We start from the raw sequence: 26,515 nt of genomic DNA on the forward strand, positions 1-26,515 counted from the left end.
ACGTCCCCACTCGAAATTAATATCTCAATAAAAGCATAATACTGTATCTACAAAACCGTTGCAGCAGAAACGATTAACATCATTTTTATATAAATTTGCGTCTGATGGGGGGAGCAACTTTACGGAGGCCCGTAGAAATGGTCACAAAGCACATATAGCAATATACAAAGTGACGTCTTTTTTATTATTTTTTTTTTAACTTCTGGGTCATCGTCTTTGCAATAGTCTTGCGAGCCTTTTGCGGTCGTGCTGCGAGCCATTTCCTGTCCTGTTGTGGCAAATGGCGTTCGCGCTTTTGCCAATTTGCAATCGCGCTTTAGGAATTGGGGATCATGTTGTGGCAGTTTGCATTCGTGCTTTTTTTCTTTTGCAAAGCGTTTGAAATTGGGGTTCGCGCTTTTTCTATTTGCAAAGTGTTTGGACTTTGCATTTCGCCTGACACCTCACGGCCACCGTACAGAGCTAGCTCAGAAACACCGACCGATAAGGAAATACTGAGCTCCACCTGATGGTTGAGTTAATTTTATTGAGCTTGCTGTTGTAGTTCTCTGTTAGATATTGGGATTCTTCCTCTCTTTCCAAAGGTGTTTACTTAATGGATCCTGGTTGATCCATGTCACCTGTTGGGAAAAGTCAAGGACTGTCCTCACATAGATTAAAGTGTCAAGTGTGAGAAGGAGCTTCAAGTCAGCCTATATATACTGTACGTGTTCAGCCGGACTCTCCATTTCCAAAGACACTTATTGACTTAAAAAAAAAATAGTACAAGAGAAGAAGTGGGAGAAAACACTTGAAGACAAAATTCAATCTAGTCTCTCCCAGCGGCGAGACCTGCACAGGCCTTCGGTGACCACATGGGCCGTAAACAGCCGGAGATTAAACGATATGGAGATTATCGGGACAAAAAGCCTCCCAGCTTGTCAAGGGGATGCAGAGCGTATTGTACATCCACATGTATTGAACACAAACCTGTCACCGTGTGTGACAGCCCCATTCATCACACACAAAGCCAAACCTGTCAGGGGCACAATGCGCTCTATCCGGGCCGCCTCCCCTTCCCCCGTTTTCTAAGTGACAGCGCTGAAATGAACACCCGAGTATGTATTCAAATGATTTGTTTTCCTGCCTCCCACTGAAGCCAATTTCCAGAGGCTAATAAAGCCGGCAAATATTTCACGTCAGGAAAGGGACAGGCTTATTCTCGCTAAAGCGTCGTGAAGTCCCGTGGGCTGTTGCCATTGGAGACGGCGAATCTGTAATTTAATTTCAACTGCGGCGGGATTGTCCACTAAATGATTTCTCTAAGGCAGCGCTGTAAAAGATGCCTCGAAATTCAAAAATCCATCGGAACAAAAGCCTTTTAGGGAAAAGAGTAAGGAATACTCGCCCTCCATTCTGGATTCAAGTGTTGAAATATGTGTTTCTTTTACTTTCTTCCACAGGTGAAAATAATTTACGGTTACTGTAAACATTCTTTGTATTGAGGCACAATTTCACCCGATTTTTGGCGTCATCACATATTTTTACTCAAGGTCGACCGATATATCAAGTTGATATTAGGGCGGTCAAAATTATTGCGTTAAACGGGCGGTAATTAATTTTTTAAATTAATCGCGTTAAAATATTTGACGCAATTAACGCACATGCCCCGCTCAAAGAGATTAAAATGAAAGCACAGGGTCACGGCACTTGTTACTTTTTTGGAGTTTTGTCGCCCTCTGCTGGCGCTTGGGTGCAACTGATTTTATGACCATGAGAATTGTGTAATTATTGACATCAACAATGTCGACCTACTAGTTTATTTTTTGATTGAAAATTTTACAAATTGTATTAAAATGAAACATTAAGAGGGGTTTTAATATAAAATTTCTATAACTTGTACTAACATTTATCTTTTAAGAACTCTTTAAGAAGTCTTTCTATCCATGGATCTCTTTAACAGAATGTTAATGTTAATTAGTGATGCACGATAATACATTTTTCAACCGATATCGATAACCGATAATTTCCTGTCCCTTCCACCCCATAACCGATAATGTCACGCCGATAATTCTATTCAAATATGTATGTAAAATGTTAAAGTATACAAAGATCAAGTGTTACTGCGCAAAAATGTAATTTAGTGCTATTTTTTCCACATCAAATGTGAACAAGTAGTAAATTCCAACATCTAAACAATGGCAATGACATTGTGTAATGGTAAGCTTTTGGCAACAATTACTTAGAGAGTAAACACCCAAGTTGCACAAAAATGCCTTTAAAAGTAAGCCATTCCTAACATATATCACATTACTACACTGCAATAACACCTCCTTAAAACTAGCAGAATTGGACAATACTTTTGATTGCGCACATTTGGAGGCTAAATCAAGTATATAAATATCGGATTGCATTATCGGTTGAATTTCGTTTTATCTGGATTATCTGTGTGACGTCATAATTGCCATTATCGGCCGATAATTATCGGTGACCGATATTATCGTGCATCTCTAATGTTAATGCAATCTTGTTGATTTATAAATATACTAAACAAATACAGTACTTATGTACAGTATGTTGAATGTATATATATCCGTCTTGTGTCTTATCTTTCCATTCCAACAATTTACAGAAAAATATGGCATATTTTGTAGATGGTTTGAATTGCGATTAATTACGATTAATTAATTTTTAAGCTGTGATTAACTCGATTAAACATTTTAATAGTTTTACAGCCCTAGTTGATATATAGACTTTTTCCAACATCGACAAAACAAAAATAATTCGATAAAAAAGGATTTGGATCAGGCATCTGTGTGGGCAACTGTGGCCGCCGCTGACTGACGATAGGACCCTGCAGCATCATGAAGGCAGGGTGCTACAAGAAGCTTCAGGCTTGCCTGTTTTGTAAATATTGTAAGATTTTTTTTATCTCAATGAGAGAATATGCAATATTGCTGCAGCTTTTTAAGATGTTTACTGAGTGATCCTTATACTCGAAATGTAACTCGTAGCGTTAGCCTAGCATTCGCATTAGCATTAGTTTAGCATGGTGAGCATCCTCTTCAACTCTCACTTGTTTACATTTCGTCTTGACATGCTTGTGGGTTAAATTATTTGAAAATAATGTACTGTTCTTGATGAGTGTGTATAATCATAAAAAGAAGTGCTGCGTTTGTTGGATTGGTAGCACGAGACAGAATTAATCTTTGAAGGTTTAGGTTATAATTGTAAATTTGAAGCTAATGATGCAATTAAAAATGCCTTTCATAATTTCATAATTTTTTAAATAAAATGTGTACCGGCCTCAAATATCGGCTTGGATATCGGCAATCAGCAGACATTTTTTTAGATAGCGGTATCGACATTTGAAAATCCCATATCGGTCGACCTCTAAATGCTACTTCTTATGGCTATAACAATAAAATAGAACTCACATTTTGGTAAAAACTAGGAATGTACTGGTATGAGATTCTGACGGTATGATAACTTTAAGCAAAAATATCATGGTTACAAGCTCTAAAATGTGTTATTTTGAGATATCTGGGTAAAAAAAAAAAACACTTTTCCATTGAAGAGGTCTTTTTATTTTTCAAAACATATTAGCAAATTGGAACATAAGTATAATGTTAATTTTAAATAAATCTAAAAAATAACAAAATAACTGAAATATTCAAAATGATTAAAATAATTGCAGTCCTTTAGGTGAGCGTAAACCTAAGACCACAGCTCAACATTATTAACATTAGAACAAAAATAATTGAATTATTTTTCATAAAAAGCACGTGTGTGTGACTCGTATCATGTTTACATTATACACACGTTCTTTCTCAACACAGACAGATGCCAGAGAGAAAAAAACACCACGTTTTACCACCGCTAGACACACTAGAATTAACTCTCGTAGCTGGTGGGAAATGTTCATGATAGTATGTACTAAGCTTTAATTTTGTATAAATGCGAAATCATATTGGAGGTATCGCCTCCTTAGCAGCCACCCTTCGCAAACATTTTTTTGTCGTTTGGCCCTCCTCCTCTAAGATGCGGCTGTCTGTATCTTTTCTGTAGAAGAAGTATTCCCATACCAGCGATTTCGTTTTCTTGATGGTGGGGGAGGGGGGGTTACGGAGTTTCACCTCCTGAAGCCATCGTGTAGCACAGCTGACTCACTGAAACTGAGCAACAACTGGTGGGGGAGGGTTGAGCCTTGCAGCTGGGACATAAAAAGTAGCTACCGGTAATACCGTAGAGACTGTATGACGGAAAATTTTTTGCAGTTTTGAAACCGAGACGTTTTCATACCATGGTATACCTTGAAACCGGTAATCAGCACATGTCTAGTACAAACCATGCTTTTATGCCTCATATTGTGTTCAGGTCAAAATGGAACTGTTTTCAAGTTTGGACTTACAAAAATCAAATGTAGTTTTTACATACCCAAACTTGTGAACGGGTCAAGCTTGACCCGAAAACAGTATACTGCAAAGGTTTTGTATTTTCACAAATCAAAATTTTTGATCCACTAGCAATAGTTTGGGCAGATTTGAATAATACAATACAATAGTTAAGATTTTTTTTGCACATTAAAAAAAAGTTGGCTGAACTTCAAATTTCAAGTCAACCAACTGCACTTTCTTTCAAATGTTTAATCGTAAACTACTGTATTTTTTGGACTATAAATCGCAGTTTTTTTCATAGTTTGGCTGGGGGTGCGACTTATACTCTGGAGCGACTTATGTGTGAAATTATAAACACATTATTATATCATTTCACGTTATTTTGGTGATTTGGAGTGACACTGATGGTTTGGTAAACTTGTTAGCATGTTCTTTATGCTATAGTTATCTGAATAACTCTTAATAGCTATTTTACGTTAACATAACGGCCACGTTCATACTGTACACCTTTTCAGCATGTTGTTCTCTATTGTATTTTTATTTTAAATTGCCTTTCAAGATGACATACAGTGGGGAGAACAAGTATTTGATACACTGACAATGGGAAAACCATTGGTTCTCCCCACTGTATCTGTTCTATGTGTTGGATTTCATCAAGTAAATTTCCCCCAAAAGTGCAACTTATACTCCGGTGCGACTTAAATATGTTTTTTTCCTCTTCGTTGGGCATTTTATGGCTGGTGCGACTTATACTCAGGTGCGACTTATAGTCCGAAAATACGGTAAAACAATCCTAAGGAATTATTGCTTTGAACTTAATATTTATAGTAATTTGGACTTCAGGTAAGTAGTTTTAACTCAAAATTTTGAGTAACTAGACAAGGGGTATCCAAACTATGACCCGCAGGTCAACTGCCGCCATTGCCCAGTTTTTATTGGCCTGCAGCTAATTATGAAAATATCATTAAATAGAGACTGGAAAATGAAATATCAATATATAGTGTAAAACATGTTCTCTGGGTACGAACCTTTATTCACGGTCCCAGTAAAAATGAATTGGACGACCAGTACCATCAATGGCAGCCTAAGAGTTAAATAAGTGAGTGCCTTGTAAGGGTTAGAAAAAAAAAAAGATAAAAATAAAAATTAAAAGCATAATTCATGTATGAAAACATTAAAAAAATGTATACTTGAACAATGATTCAATCAAAATTACATCAGTTTTTCACGTAAAATTATTGTACATATACCATGACTATAGTTGAACTGTACTTAAAAACAACTTGCACTGGAAATTGTCTGCTGCCACTGACAGCCATCCACACGATTTCCATTTGGATGTTTATCGGCGTCAATGGCATCCAATGAGATGAAGCAAAAATCCAGGTCTTTAAAGATGAACACTACCCAAATCTTGGGTTCACACTTTTTAAACAAACAGTATGCACAGAATTAGCGCACATTGTCAATCCTGCGAGTGTGCAGCATGCCTTGTGCACTTGTTTGTGCTTCCTGAGTCAGCAGAGGTTCAGTAATTACCCGCACATCTAAAGGCGGAAGCGCTCAGCCGCTCTGACAGGCCCGAGCATCATTTCCCGAGTGTTCCCCGCCAGCGCACCGGCGCAATAACGGCGCTCAACAGGCCCATCAGCTTGATCCGCATCACGCTCTGGCACAATTGCAACAGCCTAACCTATTTACGACGTAAACAACCGCAGTCGGCTAATAAAACGCCTCGTTTTTGAGCGTGGTTGTAATCTAATCACGGGCCTTCTTACACGAAAGCAATATTGGGTGGCGAAATGTTTCTCTTTGATGAACGTAATCACTCTTTTGTATTAGAATTCATAAAGAATGTATAAACTCGTCGCAGCGCTTTCTGTAAGTGTTCGATTCTACTTTATGTCAGCGTCCCCATCAGTCTGTGGAAAATAACAACACCTCTGACACTGCCATTTAAACATCAGTTATTGTTTGTCGGGAATCTGTCACGCTGTTGGCAAACAGCATGAGCTTTATTGCTTAGATTTTCAACATAAGACACAAAACCTCATGAACAGCTTGGAATCAGCACTTGAATCTCATTAACCAGATTGTAGGTAGAGCTGACTGTGTAAAGTGAAAACAACAACAACAACAACAAAAAAAGCCTTGCATTCTGGCTTGTTTGCAACTGGCAAGAATTTGAAACTGTAGATGGCAAAGGTATATTTGCAAAGTATTAAAAATACAGACCATTAATTCATAGGATGTTTGTTAAAATACACAGTGATCCCTTACTTATCGCTGTTAATGGGGACCAGAACCCTTGTAAAGTCAAAAAAAACGGCAGGTCGTGTCACCCCCACATTTTTAACATATATTTTTTTAGGGCTGTCAAAATTATCGCGTTAACGGGCGGTAATTAATTTTTAAAATTAATCACGTTAAAATATTTGACGCAATTAACGCACATGCCCCGCTCAAACAGATTAAAATGACAGTGTCATGTACATTTGTTACTTGTGTTTTTTGGTGTTTTTTCGCCCTCTGCTGGCGCTTCGGTGCGACTGATTTTATGGGTTTCAGCACCATCCATGAGCATTGTGTAATTATTGACGTCAACAATGGTGAGCTACAGGTTTATTTTTTGTTTGAAAATGTTACAAATTTTATTAAAACGAAAACATAAAGAGGGGTTTTAATATAAAATTTCTATAACTTGTACTAAGATTTATCTTTTAAGAACAACATGTCTTTTTAACCATGGATCGCTTTAACAGAATGTTAATAATGTTAATGCCATCTTGTTGATTTATTGTTATAATAAACAAATACAGTACTTATGTACAGTAAGTTGAATGTATTGTATATATCCGTCTTGTGTCTTATCTTTCCATTCCAACAACAATTTACAGAAAAATATGGCATATTTTATAGATGGTTTGAATTGCAATTAATTACGATTAATTAACTTTTAAGCTGTGATTAACTCGATTAAAAATTTTAATCGTTTGACAGCCCTAATTTTTGTGTGTGTATTTAATATCAATAATTGTATATAAAACCCTATAGACATGTTTCCTGCGCAAAATATAGGCGGCGCAGTCTTGGAAAATTTCCACTTCGAACTTCTGGTTTAGAAAAAACGTCATGGGTTGCGGTTGAAGTTAGCAGTGTGTTGACAAAGTTAAATCAAGCCAGAGGAACCCATGGAATCTCTAAAAATGGATTCAGCACGGCGTAGATGAGACGTAGATGAGATTGTATGATTGTTCTTATCACTTCTTTGATCATTCGTTGACAAAATTATCACAACCTGTCAGCCTGTGTTGACCTGAGGTATAGATTGATCCGCCGGCCACTTGAGTGACCAAAATGAAATGACATTACAAATGAAATTACATTTGCCGAATGCAGAAGGGCTGCCATAGATTTTGTTCTTACAAGGAAATACTACAAGGTATGTACATATAAACAAAAATACTATTTTCATTCTTTTTTTTGGACACACAACATCAACTTATCTTCCCTTGCCTAACAGCGTTTTCCACCAGTAAAAGAACGAACAAAAAACTTGTAACACTTCCATCTACACTGATTAGCAACAGGCTAGCAGCAGATAGCATGTGTTGCAGCCAGAGTAGTACAGTGCTTGTAGTAAATAATATTAAAGCAGAAATGTGAAGTAATTTCATAACATGCCAAATAGGGTCACAACTAAAGTAATTAAACATTGTCCAACAAATAAAGCATGAAAAAATAATTTATATGTTGTATATTTCACAAAATAATCGCGTTTCCGAAGTTCGAGCCTGAAAGGGGACGAACCCGGAAGTGATACGTCACACCGGGAACAGCGATGGCAGCTCCATACATATGGCCGCCATACAAAACCCTTCAAACAATGATTCAAACAGCGATATAAGCGATAGATCGAGCGCAAGGGAGGAGATGCAAGTTTTTGAAGAGTTGGAGGAAGAAGAGGAGCTTGGAATTTGATGTTGGACCTAACATGTATTAGCCAGACGCTCATCAGGATGCAAACAATGTGCCCAGACTACCTGACATGGAATGGATACAAGACCCATTGAGATTAATAATCAGACTTCATGTTCATTTGGGCAGATCCGGCAGCTCTCGTGCATATAAAATAATAATATAAAAACGCTGGGGAGAAAGAAGGAGATGAGTCGTTGATGGCTTTCTCCACTTTATTGTGGCAACAATAAGAAAACAAAATAATAACGGACTGCCGCCACATTCGACCGCAAAGTTTTGCTTCTCGCTGATCTCCTCCTCGCCTCCTACTACTCAAGCGTATCTTAAACATTTGATACTGAAAATAAAAGTGAATAATATCAATAAATAATCAATTTGATTAGCAACATAAACTCAGGTGGATAATATGCCAAAGAGTTTGACTGAAAAATCACAAATTAATAGAACAGAAACGCAAGTGTCATTGGACAGAGGGACACTTTTTATTTTTGTTGCAGGCAGGATCAGCGCCTTTGCTATTATGTGGAGTTATTTTGCACAGAGCAACTTGGTATGCCACCTTATATGATGCTATCAGTGCTTGATGGTTTACTGACGTAACACTGACAAGGTGGGACGATTGTTGGCAAAATTCGGCTTGTTTTCGCTGAAAAAAAAAGTCAAGCGGCTGTTCAACGCGATTGGGTCTAATGCTTTTAAGTGACATCTTAATTGATTTGAAATCCTGTTGTCTCAAACATTTTTATATACAGTAAACATACAGGTCTTTCCTCGTCTCCCACTGTATTAAAAGTCAAAAACGCTTCATCATATTTCCTCGTTTCAGTTCTTCATATCTCCAGTGCTCTTTGCTCTGTGCTCTTGTTTGGTTCAAAAATACTGTGCAGACTCTGCAAATGACAGCACCACTGCCACCCACTGAGTGGATGTGCAATTACACTTTATTCTAGTACGGCAAAAAAGTATGTTTCCCGAGGTTACATGCGCTCTGCACCCCACTATTTGAGAAGTACTAACTTAAAAGTATTTCCCATAAACATTCTGAAATGTAACTTCAAACTTAAGCGTGTTTATCACACATTTTTTTGAACACTGCTACCCTTTTAACTACAATTTAAGCAAACAAACACCTCATTTTTCAAATCTACCTTGTAAGCTCATTTTGAAGTTGGCGCAGTATTCCCCGGTGTAAAACCTTGCCCCTCTTGCACTTTTATTTTTAATTAACCTCTAAAAGATAGTGTTGTTGTAGCTTCCTGTCTCAAAGGCGGCGAGGTTAATGATTTGCGCGGTCCGACGAGACGTAGCGGAGGGACAGATCAATGCACCTCAATTCCCGGCGCCGCGTGTTCCGTCTCACTTGCCGGACCACGGTGAAAGGGAGCACGGGGGCGACACTGATTGTGTGGGAGTGGACTAGGACCCTCCCTACCGTCAGCAATACCAATGGGGCAAGACACATGTAGCACTCAGCTTTCAACCTGGAATAAAAGAATGTGCACATACAGTACATAATATACATCATACACCAGCAGCAAAAACAAACAAAAACAAACCAAACTACTGTACAAGCATGGACACGATTTTTCAGACTATAAATCCTTTCAGAGTATAATAGGTCGCACCAGTCAAAAAATGCATCATGAAACGAAAAACATAGGTTGCACTGGACTATAAATCGCATTATCTTGACATGCAAGTTATGATAATATAAACAGAATAAAGAATACCAGGGTATTTATGGTTATTGAGTTACACATAGCATAAACAATATTATTCATCACATTATCAAAGGTAATATTCTGTCCCTGATAATGTCGATATTTGTGAATTAACATTTAAGAATTGATTTAAAAATCTATAATATTTAGTACATGTCTTGACATACGGAGGGCGCCATGTTTTACACGTACAATGCAAACTGGGGGTGATGACACTGTTGGGCTGGACAGGGAGAATAGCTGTGCTAGCTAGCATCAAAGCTAGTGAGATGACTGGCATTATTTTGTCACATTCTGCTGCTCGTCAGATTGTTTTGTTACAGAGCTGTGGGATGAGTTCCCAACATCGTACCTGCATTCAATTCCTGCTCATCAGCAGTGTCTTCAAACCGATCCTAAGCGGCTTGCCGTGATATTGACTTGCTGCCGTTTGACAGTTTGTATTCTTGACCCCATCGTTGAGAGTTGCATCTTTTCCGTTCGTCTGCCTCTCACCGCGGTTTTCCATCATTTAAATAAAAATATTGAACCCGACCTACTGTCACGGACGCCTTTTGAGTCCTCCTTTTCACGATCGCGTGTTTTTTGTGTGTTCGGTAAACCCTTTTATTAAATCCCTATTTTATTGTTGTCTACTTGCTATCGCATTCGCGAACCGTAACACTTTCAGATTTTACCACACAGACAATGGATGTTTGCCTGGTACACCAGACTCACCGCTGTTCCAGCTATTGGCCACCATTCAGCGGATACAATTTCCAGGGCGGAGCAAGCCAAAGCAAACAGACAGCGGAGTGGACCAATCAGCGACGGGCAGACATGACGTTAGTAAAACAACGAGGGAAGGACGAGGGACTTGCGCGCGGAAGTAAACATACGAGGAGAGCGAAGTGTATTCAACATGGCTAGCGCGAGACAGACTGTTGTCGATGTGTTTTTGGTAATTTAAAACTGATTTTACCGTGGATTGGAACATATTCTCGGCTCTCCTGTTCACCATCTGTGTTGTTGTGGAGACGACTTTCGATGCGCAAGAGTGACGTTGCTCGTTAAGAACACGTCACGCAAATAAACAAATCTGATTTGTTGATTGATTTTGTACCTGCTCGAGGCTGCTGGTTCCGACTTTTCTCTCAGTGTTTGAAAAATACAGGGAGAACAGTCTGGCCGTGCCAGGCAAAATGGATGTGAGTTGCGATTGCTTTATAAGAAAAATCATGACTCTAAAGTCAAGCGGAAGTATAGTCCTGTGGTCTACATGCTCGTCTTTATTTGTTCATTGCTGCTCGTTTTGTGAAATATCGGCAGTGTTGTCCTGTTCCTCATTTTCCCGCTCGGGTTCAAATTGGAAGGGCAGAACTGACATGTTTATGTAGCTAAAGAGTGACATTGAGGAAGCTCGGCAGCGCCGCCCAGTGACATCACAGCCCCGGGTGCATTACGTCATCAACAACAATGGCAACCTACTAGTTAAACTAATTTTTACCAATTTTATTCAGTGGCGCCACCAGGGGGTGGCCAGGGGTGGTCACGGCCACCCCTATAAATTGGTTGGCCATCCCACTGGCCACCCCGCTTGCCAGTATATCGTTAGATTGTTGTAGCATCAGTTATGCATTTCATCCCAAATGAATGCATTTATTTTGTTTTGTTAAATGTAGGGCTGTCAGATTTTTTCGCGTTAACGGGCGGTAATTTCTTTTTTTAAAAATTGATCACGTGAAAATATTTATCGCAATTAACGCATTCGCGTTACGACTCATTCACGCATTGCCGCAAACAGCCTACAATGGCGCCGTTTTACTTATATACAGAGATAAGAGGCAGTGTCAAGTGAGTGGAGTAGACAAGCATTCATTGGGGCCGTGCTTTTAATTGGCAAAAGCTTTATCATCTCCCACAGCAACTATAAATATTGTGGGAAGCGACGTGGGGAAGAATGATAGGAGTTGATCTTTTTCTTAACACCCTGTCGTGTACCCAACGCAGAGAACATATAACATTTGCAGCCACCACACACAGTCATGGCTGCACAGCTTCCCATCATGCATTTGGGAAGAACAGTTAAGTCGCTACAGTATCATTTACTGAAAGCTCAACAAATACACTAGATGGCAATATTTAGTCACAATTTACAAACTCACATTTATCCTTTAAGAATTACAAGTCTTTCTATCCATTGATCCCTTTCACAGAAAGAATGTTAATAATGTTAAAGCCATCTTGTGGATTGACTGTTATAATAAACAAATACAGTACTTATGTACAGTATGTTGAATGTATATATCTGTCTTGTCTCATCTTTCCATTCCAACAATCATTTACAGAAAAATATGGCATATTTTAGAGATGGTTAGAATTGCGATTAATTACGATTAATTAATTTTTAAGCTGCGATTAACTCGATTAAAATTTTTTAATCGTTTGACAGCCCTAGATAAATGTACACCTTATGCCTAATATATACATAACACAGTTATGGACTATGCACATTAAATCATTAGTAACATCAAATATTACACAATCCACCAAGTGTACCAGTAGCCGTGTCCTTAAGTCTTTTTGATAGTTTTCCCCTGACCTTTTTACTGCAATAATATAATGAAAACCTGAAATTATGGCTTTTAGTTTTGGCCACCCCAAGATTTTAAATGGCCCCATCTGGCCACCCCTATGAAAAATTTCTGGAGGCGCCACTGATTTTATTAAAACAAAAACAAAAAGAAGGCTTTTATTATCATAATACTATAACTCATACGGAAATGTATCTTTTAAGAATTACATGTCTTTCTATTCGTGGTACCCTTTAAATAGAGTATTAGCAATTATTATCATTATCATTTTTTTTTTTTTTAAATTGATTGTAAATTTATAAATAAATACAATGGAGATAAAAACTAAATTAATGAAATTACAATGAATAAAAACACGAATGCACGTTACATTCCAAATAACTTCTGCGTTACAGTGACGGTGGAGAGACAGCGTAGACTCTACGCCGTCATTACGCATTCGGAAATCTGCGTCAAGGGAACCCGTTGCTCTGTAATTCACCACCATGCCACTAGAGGGGTGTGGGGTTGGAACGTGTGTATTTGCTGCTGCAACGAATCAATAATGAACAACAAATGTTGTTAATACAAATGCTGAAACGTAGGCGACACAGAGGATGTTCGCGATAAGTTAAAAAAAGGTGTTGTTATTGTGCTGAACTGGAAACAACGTTCTCAGTGGACCAATCACAATCCTTCAACATTGACGTCACGCGCATAGTCAGGATGTTTTGGAGGTGTATGTCAGGCTAAGGCTTAGTGTCGTAAATCAGTTCTGTGTTAACGGCGTAGGCCCGCCATCACCGCTATGCAGAAGCATAAATTAGCCTTATCACTTCAAAGTTGATTTTTTTTTTAGTAGTATTCAAGTCATTGCCGTTGATAATAACAGACGTCCAATTCATTTCGACCAGGAAGACTGACTGTGAATGCTCATGTTTCAGTGCCATTGACGGTGCTAGACGTCCAATCCCATTTCCCAGTCAAAACGGATTAACCGTTTAGTGTCATTAATGGCAGCCAGTTAAATGAGTGCCATTTAAGGGTTAAAAAAAAATCTGAATTTGTGCATAAGAGTGTTAAAGAAGGGTGTCTAGATTTTTAGAACCACTGAGTTTGAAACGAGTTTCCAGGTTGGCATTACAGAGGAAGTTTCGTGTTGCGAGGTTGTTGCTTACCATGTGTTTGCGGCGTAGTGTTGTGCTTTTTTAAATCTTGACAAATCCTATACTGTACTTGTGACACATTTTTACCGTAAATATTATTGACATTACCTTTAGTAGGAATTCCACCAAATAGCTACATTTGAAGACCAACAGTTAACCGACAAACTGACCTTTAATTACAATCCAGTAACAAATCCTTGATAATCCCCTTAAGCGACCAGCAGCTCTATTTTAAATTGAACATGTCATTACTTGAACAGACAAGGTTTAAGGTTTTGTTTACTCATTTACATGCTCCGTGAGGTATCATTGACTACCCGTCAGCGTGGATGTGTATTTTTAAACCATATTGATCCCTGAGGTCATAATGACCTCCTTTGGGATGAGCGGCTATTAAAAAGTCACATTGACAAAGGAGTCGGAATGGTGCTGTTGCGCGAGAAGCAGCTTTGAACATTATTACTCACTAATTAGTCCATCGGCTTTTTAAAGAAACATGAAGGCAATTTTCGTTGCATGAACGTGATAAAAACCTCGTTAAAGTGCTTTTGCTGTTACATGCCTGACTCGGTATGCAAACGTCGATGGGAGCGTGCGACATCGCCAAAGCAAACTGGACGTCTATGCTTAATAATTGATGTTAGCGCTTTTAAGCTCAAGTAACAAGGCGGTGTACATTTATTCGTAAACCGGAATGTGTGGTTTTCTATCGCCAACATAGAAGCTAAACAGCCTCTGGAGTTCAAATTAATTTGACGTCTACTGCTGTCATTGGCATCTAATGTGTTAATTTATGAAAGAAAATTACTAGGGTTGTTCCGATCATGTTTTTTTTCCTCCCGATCCGATCCCGATCGTTTTAGTTTAAGTATCTGCCGATCCCGATATTTCCCGATCCGATTGCTTTTTTTTTTTGCTTCCGATTCAATTCCAATCATTCCCGATAATATTTTTAAGAAAAAAAAGAATAAAACTCGGACGAATATATACATTCAACATACAGTACATAAGTACTGTATTTGTTTATTATGACAATAAATCCTCAAGATGGCATTTACATTATTAACATTCTTTCTGTGAGAGGGATCCACGGATAGAAAGACTTGTAATTCTTAAAGGATAATGTGACTTTGTATATTGTGACTAAATATTGCTAAATAAAGATTTTTATGAGCTTTCAGTAAATGATACTGCAGCCATTTAACTTCTGCCCAAATGCATGATGGGAAGTGCAACCATGACTGTGCGTAATGGTACCAATTGATATATCTTCTCAGCGTTGGGAAATAAAATAGAGTGTTAAGAAAAAGATCAACTACTACCTTTTTTCCCCACATTGCTTCTCACAATATTTTTAATAGTTGAGAGAGTGATTGTAAGGCTTTAGCCAATTAAAAAAGGCTTCAAAGGCGGCCAAAATTCTCTCTACTCATTTTACGTTGCCTTTTAGCTCTATGTATACGTAATACGGTGCCATTATAGATTGAATGCGACAATGTGTGAGTGGGTAGTGCATCGCATGCGTTAATTGCGTTAAATATTTTAATGTTATTACCGCCGTTGACGCGATAAATTTGACAGCCCTACTTTAAGCCAATACTAAAAGACTCTGGATGAGTGTAAGACTTTTTGTCCGTAACGCTAAGTACAATTAGAAAACGATTTAAAAAAAAAACAAACAAAAAAAAAAAAACATATATATATATATATATTAAAAAAGGCATGTCCGATATTTTTTTGCCGATTCCAATACTTTGAAAATGACGTGATCGGACCCGATCGATCGGCATCTTTAAAAATTACGCAGTAGGAAGGTTGCCAATCTGTTTCCTTAGTTTTACTTTAATATGCCAAAGTTACTGTTTGGTCAATGTAAAAATAATTCCTACTTTATCACCATATACAGTGAGGCAAATTAGTATTCAAACACCCTGCGATTTTGCAAGTTCTCCCACTTAGAAATGATTGGCGGGTTTTAAATTTTCATGGTAGGTGCTTGTCCACTGTGAGAGACAATCTAGAGAAAAAGACATCAAGAAATCACATTGTACGATTTTTAAAATAATTTAGTTGTATTATACCCAGTGTTGCACCGATACCAATTTTTGGCCCTGATACCGATACCTGATACGAAACAAAGTGGTATCGGTATGGTATCGGCCGATACCATACCGATACCACTTTGTTTGAAATTTATAGTATATATGTATGAAGAGCTACATACTTGGATGTGAAATCATTGCTATCGTGGCTTTGTCAGGCTGCTGCTTACCATTGTGAAACAGGAAAAAGACAAATACAAAGTGAGTGCAGTAGAACTCAAAGGGGAAAATAGTGCTAAATTTGTGAAATTTAAGACATGTATAATACCGTATTGGCCCGAATATAAGACCATGTTTTTTGCATTGAAATAAGACTGAAAAAGTGGGGGTCGTCTTATATTCGTGGTCTGGACATTATACCCATTCACGACGCTAGATGGCGCCAGATATCATTGAAACGATATTCTGCCATGACAGATCTCAGCTACTCTCAAGTTTAACCAGTTTACATTATTCTATTGCAATGTTTTTCTTATTGAGATTTGTTTCAAGACTACAGTTACAGTTTGATGGTTAATGCAGTCAATGCAATTTTGTTGTTTTATCACAATAGATTGGTTTATTTACATTTCAAAAACCGGAAGCAATTCATTTACGAATGGGATTGCACTTTAGTTTACATATTTAAATGTTCAGATATTAAGATTCTAATGAGGCAAAATAAAATGCTTTTTCTCTCAAATATATTCTTATAATCATTAGTTTCGGATGTACTGTAATTATTTTCTGTATAAAAATTAATTTGGTGTTCAAAAAGTCGGGGGTCGACTTATAATCAGGGCCTTCTTATATTCGGGCCAATACGGTACCAGCTCAACAGTAAGAAAGTAAAAATACAATGAATGAACTGAATAAACTTTTATAAACCCTGAGTTTGAGACCACAGCATCCTGTCACTTTATCAGCCTCCCTCTTTGTGCACCAGCAGCAACATTTGCTTACTTCTACAGCACTTTTGAAACAGGTGTTAAATTACTGCGGCATATCATTTAGTAAAAGCCAAGAAAAGTAAAGTACAATTGACTTCGGGATGCTCCAGTTGAGCAGCAATAACTTGGCCGGTGTGTGTGATCCTTTGAAATCAATCGCATCAAGTACTATGCTTTCCAGTGGGCTGTCAAGCTAAGCAGGGAAAGTTGGGGGACTTGGCTGCTTCAGACGTCGGTTGAAAAGCTTATGGCTCCTGCCTTGTCCAGCTTTTTTAAAACATGTTTCGTTACTTTATTTTTTAGTGCGGCATAGTTGTCTTCTTAATGCATTTGCGACTTGAGACCTTATGCTTAGGTACTGCGTGAGGCATAAAAAGCCGGAATCCCATGCTTTCAATGAAGGCAAGGGGCATTTTGGTGATTTTTTTTCAGACATCTGTCTTGCTGCTTCACTCTTCTCATCCCACTGCTCTTGCTCTCAGTTGCTGCTATGGAGCATCAAACTCTTTGTTCGCTCACGTTTCACCTTCAAAGGTTTTATCAGGTTCGAGGTATTGAAACTGGCCGATTTAAACTCTCGAAACTTTCAGGCCGCAAATCTTGCATGCAGTCATTGTACTCGACGGAGATTCTATCCTGAAATATTTCCAGAACGCCGACATTTTCCTATCCTAGTTTCAGTTTGTTTTTCCTCCATATGAAAAAGCTGCCCCGGCATTGGTTAAGAGCAGCTATTGGCCCGCTCTCATTGGTCTGGAGCAAGTCAATAGAGATAGCTGCTTGGCATGCAAAGTGATCACGTGTCATCATACAACACAGAGTGAAGTGAGCATCAGGCGAAAGAAGGCTGCGGTCAACTGTTATAATACTGGACCGGTAAATGGTATCAGCGCCCTATTTGTTGGTACTCCGATATCACCATTTTAGTGCCGGATCGGCCCCCCGCCGATACAGGTACCGGTGCATCTTTAATTTTACTGCTGCAAATAACTATTTGAACACCTGTCTATTAGCTAGAATTGTGAGCTTCAAAGACATGTTAGTCACCTTTAAAAAGTCCAAAGAATAAGTGGAGTGGAAGTTGACTTTTGGAGTCTGACTTTTTGACCTGTGTCAGGCGGTTAGCTGCATATAAACACTTGTCCACACCATACAATCAGGAAGACTCCAATTACTAACATGGCCAAGACCAAAGAGCTGTCTCAAAGACACCAGAGACAGACCTCTACAAGGCTGGAAAGTGTTATGGGGCAATTGCCAAGCAGCTTGGTGATATAAGATCCACCGTTGGAGCAATTATTAGAAAATGGAAGAAGCCAATTATGACTGTCAATCTACCTCTGACTGGGGCTCCATACAAGATCTACCTCGTAGGGTCTCAATGCTCCTAAGAATGGTGAGGAATCAGTCAAGAACTACACAGGAGGAGCTGGTCAATGACCTGAAAGGAGCTGAGACCACCATTTCAAAGGTTACTGTTGGTAATACACTAAGATGTCATGGTTTAAAATCATGCATGGAACAGAAGGTTCCCCTGCTTAACCTCTTCAGACCAGCAGAGGCGTCGCGTCCCATTAGGCAAACCAGGCAATTGCCTAGGGCCCCCAGAGGGCCAACAGATTTAGCACACACAGCTTTACTTCACTTTTGCAGCGACAAGTGCGACAGTGCCAGTGAAAGCCTTGTGTCTGAGTTCCCTGAAGGGGCCCCTTCACTCACTCTACCCCCCCCCCCCCCCTCGTGACACAGAGTTAGAGTGAGCAGCGATTTGGCTTTTTTTTTTTTAAATTGGCATATATCCAAAATGAAGAGAAGTTATCCTTCTGGAAGCGACAAAAGAAAGAAAAAAAAACAGAAGACGAGAAAAGGAAGCAAGACAGCGGTGCGTGTACTATGTTACTAGAGTTTTATGTCCTAATGTAGGAGAAGCCGGGCACTTTGAGTGTCCTAAAAAGCGCTCTATGAGACCGAGGCGTTATTATACTTTAATTAGATATGCTATTGCTCCAAGTCCAACTGTCCCCCTTACTTGCACACGCTCGAAGGGCCCCATGTTGCTTGTTGCCTGGGCCCCCCGGGGACCCTTGCTACGCCTCTGCAGACCAGCATTTTTTTTGCTGGGCAAAAAACAAAAATCTTCACTGATTTTTACTCTACTCAACCACCAGAACAAAGTGCAATTTTTTGGTTGGGAATATTTCATGCTTGTATTGGTTATTTTTAATGTTATTGTGTTTCTAATGAGTAACAAGCCCTTAAGTTTGCCTTTTTGAAGTTGTGTTTCGTCTCAGCCATTTTCAAAGAGCCAAAAATAGCAAAGAGGACATGATAAACCTCATGATTTGATTTTGACTGGTAAAGTTTCGTCCAGTTATCTCCCAGAAGCGGCAATAGTGACTAAATTCAGTGTATTTATTGGTTTAGAGACGCAAACACGTAATGTCCTTTAGCAGCACGTTCAAGTCTGAAGGGGTTAAACCAGCACATGTCCTGGCCTGTTTTAAGTTTGCCAATGACCATTTGGATGATCCAGATGAACCATAGGTAGAGATGTCCCGATCGATCGGGTCCGATCACGTCATTTTCAAAGTATCAGAATCGGCAAAAAAATATCGGACTCAAACTAAAACGATCGGGATCGGATCGGGAGCAAAAAAACATGATTGGAACAACCCTAGTCATAGGAGAAAGTTAAGTGGTCAAATGAGATTAAATTTGTACCTTTTGGTCTTAATTCCACTCATAGTGTTTGGAGGAAGAAGAATGATGAGTACAATCTCAAGAACACCATCCCTACTGTGAAGCATGGGGGTGGTAGCATCATGCTTTGGGGGTGTTTTTCTGCACATGGGACTGGATGCCTGCACTCCCCCGACCGGAAAATAAGCATTTGTCCATTTTTGTCCATCCTTTTGTGAAACACATGTGTCAGGTGCTGCTTGGTAAGTTATGTTTTCTCATCTTGGTTAGATATGCCATGTTGCTTTAGCCTTTGAAGGTCTATGGTGAGTGATCATCACATGTCACACGGGGCGCAAAAAAAGGTTAGGGACCTCTGGTGTAGCCATTTAAAATTTTTGAGAAGCAAAAATGAACTTTCCCTATGAAGGTTTTAGTGCATTCTATCACATCCGGGAATTTCATCTGGAGGCCTAAGAGCCCTAACTTTTTGTGAGTTAGTGTATATGTCTTGGGTAAACGGCCCCTGTGAGAAATTGCATGACAGAGCTGTTAAAGCAGCAGAACTGACGCGGCCTTCTGACAAATGCGAGAGCTTCCCGCTGGATGGCTCTCAGCACGAGACTACTTTACTGCTCTTAAAAAACTCTTCCACTCGAACGCTCTGTTCCTGCCTTCAGGATAGACGCAGAACAGAACTCTGAGGGAATATCAAGCCAATACACATAATCGAAGCCGTGCCGTGTCCACCTGTTCTGCCGCTCTCCTGCGAAACATCAAAACTCTGGCGAACCTCGGGAGCAGTTGGGTCTGCGCTTGCGGTTTACGGATCGGCCGTGGCTCCGGGACGACCCCTCGCTGGGATCCGCTCACATGCGGACGTCTCTATCAGCTGATAATTTAGTCCTTCCCGACCTCTTACCGTGTCCCCCGTGAGCAAAGCGCTGGCAGCCGTTATGCATATATCAGCGGGCGCCAAGGGAATGACATCACGGGACATTGGCAGTGCTATCTAAGCATGGACTGTAAGGTTTTTTTTCACAGGGTTAACAGAGATAAATGGAGCTCCTCTAGGTTGCGTCCCGATCCGTGAGAAACTGCCCTGACTCATGTCCTCGGCTTTTAAGCCCCCCTTTCTCCAGTGTTTTACAGACTGTCATTTGTTACCGTCCAACCTTGGTTTGCACCCGATGAAGAAAAGTCGGCCAGCAGATGATATCTGAAAGCAATCCGGAGTAGACCCATTTCACATGATCAATAAATCCCTGCAATTGTCAGCCACTGTCAACAGACACCGTTTGTGCAATGCTAAACGTAGCTCGGTGATTAATTTGCAGGAGTGCAAGGGAAAGGTTTGCCGTTTACTGCAGAGTGAAGACAAATAGGCTTTGGCCAAAGAAGAGCTGGAAATGTGTTCCCAGAAAAAAGTGAAGAACCAGATCAAAGTAGCTAAGAAGCAGCGTTGGGTGAAAACGAGGCGCGCACTTTAGTTGTTTGTTAAGTGTAGGAAATCATAATAATGAGGGTTGAGCAATTTCAGCCAAGAATTGACTTTCGAGCTATTGTGCGCACTCAAAACGAAAGACACTTAAGTCATTTTAAGGTGCTGTCAATGACTTTGTTCATGAATCACTGTTGTTGGACAGACATGGTTTGTTTTAGTGCTCCACAGTTTGCCACGGATCTTCCTTAAACTTTCAAAAGCAAGAACATTGGAGATTTAAGAGTGTCTGGTAGTGAAAATGAAAAAGGTAAAACCAGGGGTACATTTTATAACACCAGCAATTTTCCAATAAACTTTGTAGAGGGGTGAGGCATGAGCCAGACAAGCAGCCATTAAATGTTGGTTCTGATCCAGATGATTGCATATGTTTTCGCCACTGTTGCTGCATTAGGAAAACACAGGCATGTTTATTAATCAGTGCAGAATGATTGTCCCCACTGCGTCCATTATTCGAAAAGATGAGAGCCAACCCTGCAATCATTAAATTTGATTTAAGATGTTAAAATAAAATGGAATGGAATTTTATTGTCATCATCATCGGTATCATTGACAGTCATTGACAATTACAAAATGTGATATGATTTGCCCGAAGGAACCGAAAAAGAAGACAAAGGCGGACGGGATGAAGCATATGCTTATCAGTTTCCCGTCCCCCATACAACTAAAGACGCACATTCAGGCATGGAACATCAAAACTGTACAATAACACAATCAACAATCTGAGTTTAGTAACTTAGCGTCCAGTCAAGCAGCTCAATTAGTTTCAGGACGTACAACGTTATGGCTTGTACCTGACATTTTTGCATCTGTTTGCTGTGGAACATTTTGTTGTGGCTATGTGTGTGGCAAAGTGTTGCCTGGCACGGCCAGACTGTTCTCCCTGTATTTTTCAAACACTGAGAGAAAAGTCTGGGAACCAGCCCATTAATGGCCTCTCGAGCAGGTACAAAATCAATCGACAAATCAGATTCGTTTATTTGCGTGACGTCTTCTTAACGAGCAACGTCACTCTTGCGCGTCGGAAGTCGTCTCCACAACAACACAGATGGTGAACAGGAGAGCCGAGAATATGTTCCAATTCACGGTAAAATCAGTTTTGAATGACCAAAAACACATCGACACGAGTCATTGACAACAGTCTGTCTCGCGCTAGCCATGTTGAATAAACTTCGCTCTCCTCGTATGTTTACTCCCGCGCGCAAGTCCCTCGTCCTGCCCTCGTCGTTTTACTAACGTCACGTCTGCCCATCGCTGATTGGTCCACTCCGCTGTCTGTTTACTGTGGCCTGCTCCGCCCTGGAAATTGTATCAGCTGAATGGTGGCCAGACTCAATAGCTGGAACAGCGGTGAGTATGGTGTACCAGGCAAGCAAAGGTGATGATGTGTTATCACAGCTGGTGTGAGTAGCGGCAACAATTGACGCACACAAAGGTCACTGTAACACTTTCATCAGACGTGCTTTTCTTGCAATTTCGTCATTTCGGCGAGTCAAGTTGTCATTCAAAAAAATCTTCGACCCTTTCAGATGGTGGCGCTGGTTAAGGAGGGCAGTCTTGGTCTTGTGGTCTGCCAGCTTCATGAGCACCGTCGCCGGTCCTCTCCCCCCAGATGGGAGCAGAAGGTAGCGACGGATGTCCAGCGGTTCCATGTTTATTCCATACTCTTTCATCTTAGCAATTGCCAGTTGCGCCACTGTATCCCCTGGGCTAGGCGTAAGTTGTAATCCAGAAATGATGAGCTCATTTGCGCGTCGGCACTGGTCGAGATCATCAGCCAAAATTTCCAGCCTCTTGATGCGAACATCTCTCTCCTCGACCGCCTGCTTGGGTTTCTTGTTTTCAGCGCAAAGTAACTGGAGCTCTCTGACGATTTCTTGATTCTGGTTTTGAATCAAGCCAGTCAAGGAGACCTCCAACTTCTGTATTGAGGATTTTATTTCATCCAAGTCTCAAGGTTTCAAATTCTTTGGAGCCATACTGGGAATCGAGCTTGCTGGCTCTGAGCGCTTATCATTTAAAATAAGAGAGTGCTTCAGGAGCTCAGAGTGCGTCTGTACGCATTGAAGGCTGAGCAGCGAAACAGACTAGGGGAAACTAAAGCCCCTTTCACACATATCTGAACTCCAGTTAATTCCCGGGATTTAAACGGGTTGCCCTTATGTGTGAAAGCAATTTTCCGGTTTGAGTGACACGGAGATGACGCAGACATTAACCGGGTCGTAGCCAAAACTTTTACTCAAGTAAGAGTAGCGTTACTGGAAAAACAATATAACTCAAGTAAAAGTAGTTATCCAAAAAATGTACTCAAGAACAGGTAAAAAAGTATTTGGTGAAAAGAATAATAAAGTAATGAGCAACAAACAAACAGCACAAACTTATTTATATGAACTTTGGTTATAATGATACCGTACAATAACCCATTACATAACCACATTAGGCCAAAGGGAAAAAAAAAAAAAAAATTCGGGGAGAGAAAAAAAAACAAAAAAAAAAAGCAGGAATGAAGCATTATTTGTCCAAGGAGCATGAGTCCAAAAAATTAATCTAACAAATGTATTAAATTGAAAAGAAAAAAAAAAAAGAATAACGACATTAATTTAAACAAGAGTGTATTTTGTTCTGGGAATTTTATTTATCCATTTATTTATTTCATTTTTGTTTGGTGACTTCACATAATTTAACTCTTCGGCTGGGTGGGGGTGGATGCGATCAAAAGTTGAAATGGATTGGACGTCTATTAGGTCTTTTCAATATCAATTTCTATCTTTTACCAACGACCACAACACATGCTCTGTGACCTGAGCTGGGAATGAATGAGTTAAGCCAATGAGGTCAAATGATGTTGAATAGATGTCCACTGTAGTGACCACTGTCCGTGAAAGGGTTAGGACTGATTAGCAACCTTGGTGAACTGCCCATGACTAACCGCAACTCCAGTTTCTTGTTCACAAGCAACAACTTTTTGATTGTTAATAATCCCTGATTCAAGCGGCAAGGTCAAAGTCAGTCAAGTGCTTCCCCCTGTTTCGCATAACCCTAATAACGCTAACATTTGGACTGTCATCACGTGAAAGAACACATACTTTAATCTGAAAGAACAATTTAGCACAGCTCGTATCCAAAGTGCTCTTATGAGGGGATGACTGACATGGAGAAATTGATACGGGAGAGAAAATCTGGTTTTGCTTTCGCCGCTCGTCTCTTCTGGCCCGTGAAAAGCCAATAAATTCTACATCCAGAGCTATTAGATTGACAGGACTGCGCGCCGTTTGATGTTCAAGCACATGAGATCAGCCTTTGGGCATTCCAGGGGCCAAATGCAGTTGAGCTGTCATCGACACGCCTACGTTTTTGGCCATCAGTGGCGTTCATGTCAATTATCCACGCCTCAGACAATCACGCGTCCAAGATAAGAATTATCTTTTCAAACTTTTCACCTGACACGTGACACCGGGCAGCTGCAGTATCTACATGGCAAGGACATTGACCAGGGTGCCCAGCTTTGCCTCTCGTTTAAGATTTCGTCAGCTCGCAGCTGATTAACGGCTTGATTTTAGACAAAAAAATGCAAAGTGATGGAAAGATACAAGATGTCTTGTCCCTCAACGCCAAGTTCAAATTGGACAGAGCTCATGATAGTAAATTACCCTCTCAAGTACCCTGTAAAAGTTTCAGGCATCGTAGAGGTGCAGGGAAACCATGTGACCCATCGATGATGTAAATTGTGGTTGCATCCTGCTTTATGGTCTTTTCAGTTGCTACGCTTACATGGACAAAATGCTTTAAATCGGATCAGAGTTTCGATTAAAATTATGATTGGTTGCACTATTTTTTTATGACCGGTCGTGATAAATTATTTTGAAACACGTGGATCGACAATAAAATATCGTAAAAGTCGTAGAAGAAGTCGTAGCGACTTCTGTGTCGACACAGCATCTCTTGGTTGATTTCTACTTAATTTAAGCTTTATTTCGCATATTTTCTACTGTTGTCTTTCAACGATTTTACTATATTTTAATATCTCCCATAAAGTGTTTTTCTCAGAAACAGACCAGTTCAGTCTTGTGCCCGCCATGTCTTTCACCAGCTCTGCTTCAACTACCTTCCGGGAATAGCAGTATTTTATAGTGATGTCAGAGACCATACCATACCATCATCTTCCGACTGCTCCTAGGTCGGGTCGCGGGGGCAGCAGCTTTAGCAGAAAAGCCCAGACTTCCCTGCCCCCATCCACTTCAACCAGCTCCTCCGGCGGGATCCCAAGGTGTTCCCAGGCCAGCCGAGAAACTTAGGCTACGTTCATACAACAGATCTTAATGCACGAATCCGATTTTTTGTCATATCTGTTTTTTTGGCGTGCCCGTTCAGACTGCCTTTGTCCTTTGAGACCGTTCAAGTATTACGCATGCGCACTAATTCGCAGTCAGACAAGCGCTGAGCAAGACGACCCGCATGCGCAGAAGCATCAAAACAAATGACCACACGTGCTGGCTGTCATCCGTCATTCCAGCGATATCATATTTTGCTTTTTAAAAAGAGGACACAAATAACAGACATAAATAATCCCAGTTTAGTCTTATATTCAAAGTGTATGGATCGATAGCATGCACGCAATGTCTGTGCATGTCACACACAGAAACGCGCAGTTTGCTCCGACTGTCGGCCGTGTGAGCAATGTTGAAATATTGCTTATATGGAGCAGACAGAAAACCGATCATTCTCAGGCTTATCCTCAACCCATTTTAATTTTTTTATGACTGTTGTCAAGTCCGACTCTTCCTAAAAAGCCGTGTTCAAGGCAAGCTAGGCGCTAATAACGCACAGCTGCACCGCTACCGTGTCGTCTCTCTCGCTTTTTAATGACGTAATTGAATTCCGATTTGAGAGACTGGACGGTACAGACCGCCGCGACAGTCTGGAAAAATGTGGCCCAGATCGGATTTGAACCACATACGAAAGTGACCCAGATCGGATTTGAAATGGTCCAGTTCCATGTGACTTGTCACGTTCAGACCGTCAAGTTAATGCCTCACTCGAGTCGCAAAAACACGAAAAAATCGGATTCGTGCATTAAGACCTGTAGTATGAACGTAGCCATAGTCTCTCCAGCATGTCCTGGGTCGTCACCGGGGCCTCCCGCCGGTGGGACATGCCCGGAACACCTCTCCGGGGAGGCATCCGAACCAAATGCCCGAGCTGCCTCAGCTGGATCCTCTCAACGGAGAGGAGTAGCATCCTGGAGTCCCTCCTGGATGACCGAGCTTCTCACTCTATCTCTAAGGGAGAGCCCGGAAAACTCATTTCGGCCGCTTGTATCCAAGATCTTGTTCTTTCGGTCATGACCCACAGCTTGTGACCATAGGTGAGGTTAGGAACGTAGATCGACTGGTAAATCGAGAGCTTTGCCTTTCGGCTCAGCTCCTTCCTCACCACTACGGACTGGTGCAGAGTCCGCATTGCTGCAGACGCTGCACCGATCCGCCTGTCGATCTCTCGCTCCCTCCT

This window comes from Corythoichthys intestinalis, chromosome 11 (genome assembly GCF_030265065.1).
Source record: "Corythoichthys intestinalis isolate RoL2023-P3 chromosome 11, ASM3026506v1, whole genome shotgun sequence".
Classification (NCBI taxonomy): domain Eukaryota; kingdom Metazoa; phylum Chordata; class Actinopteri; order Syngnathiformes; family Syngnathidae; genus Corythoichthys; species Corythoichthys intestinalis.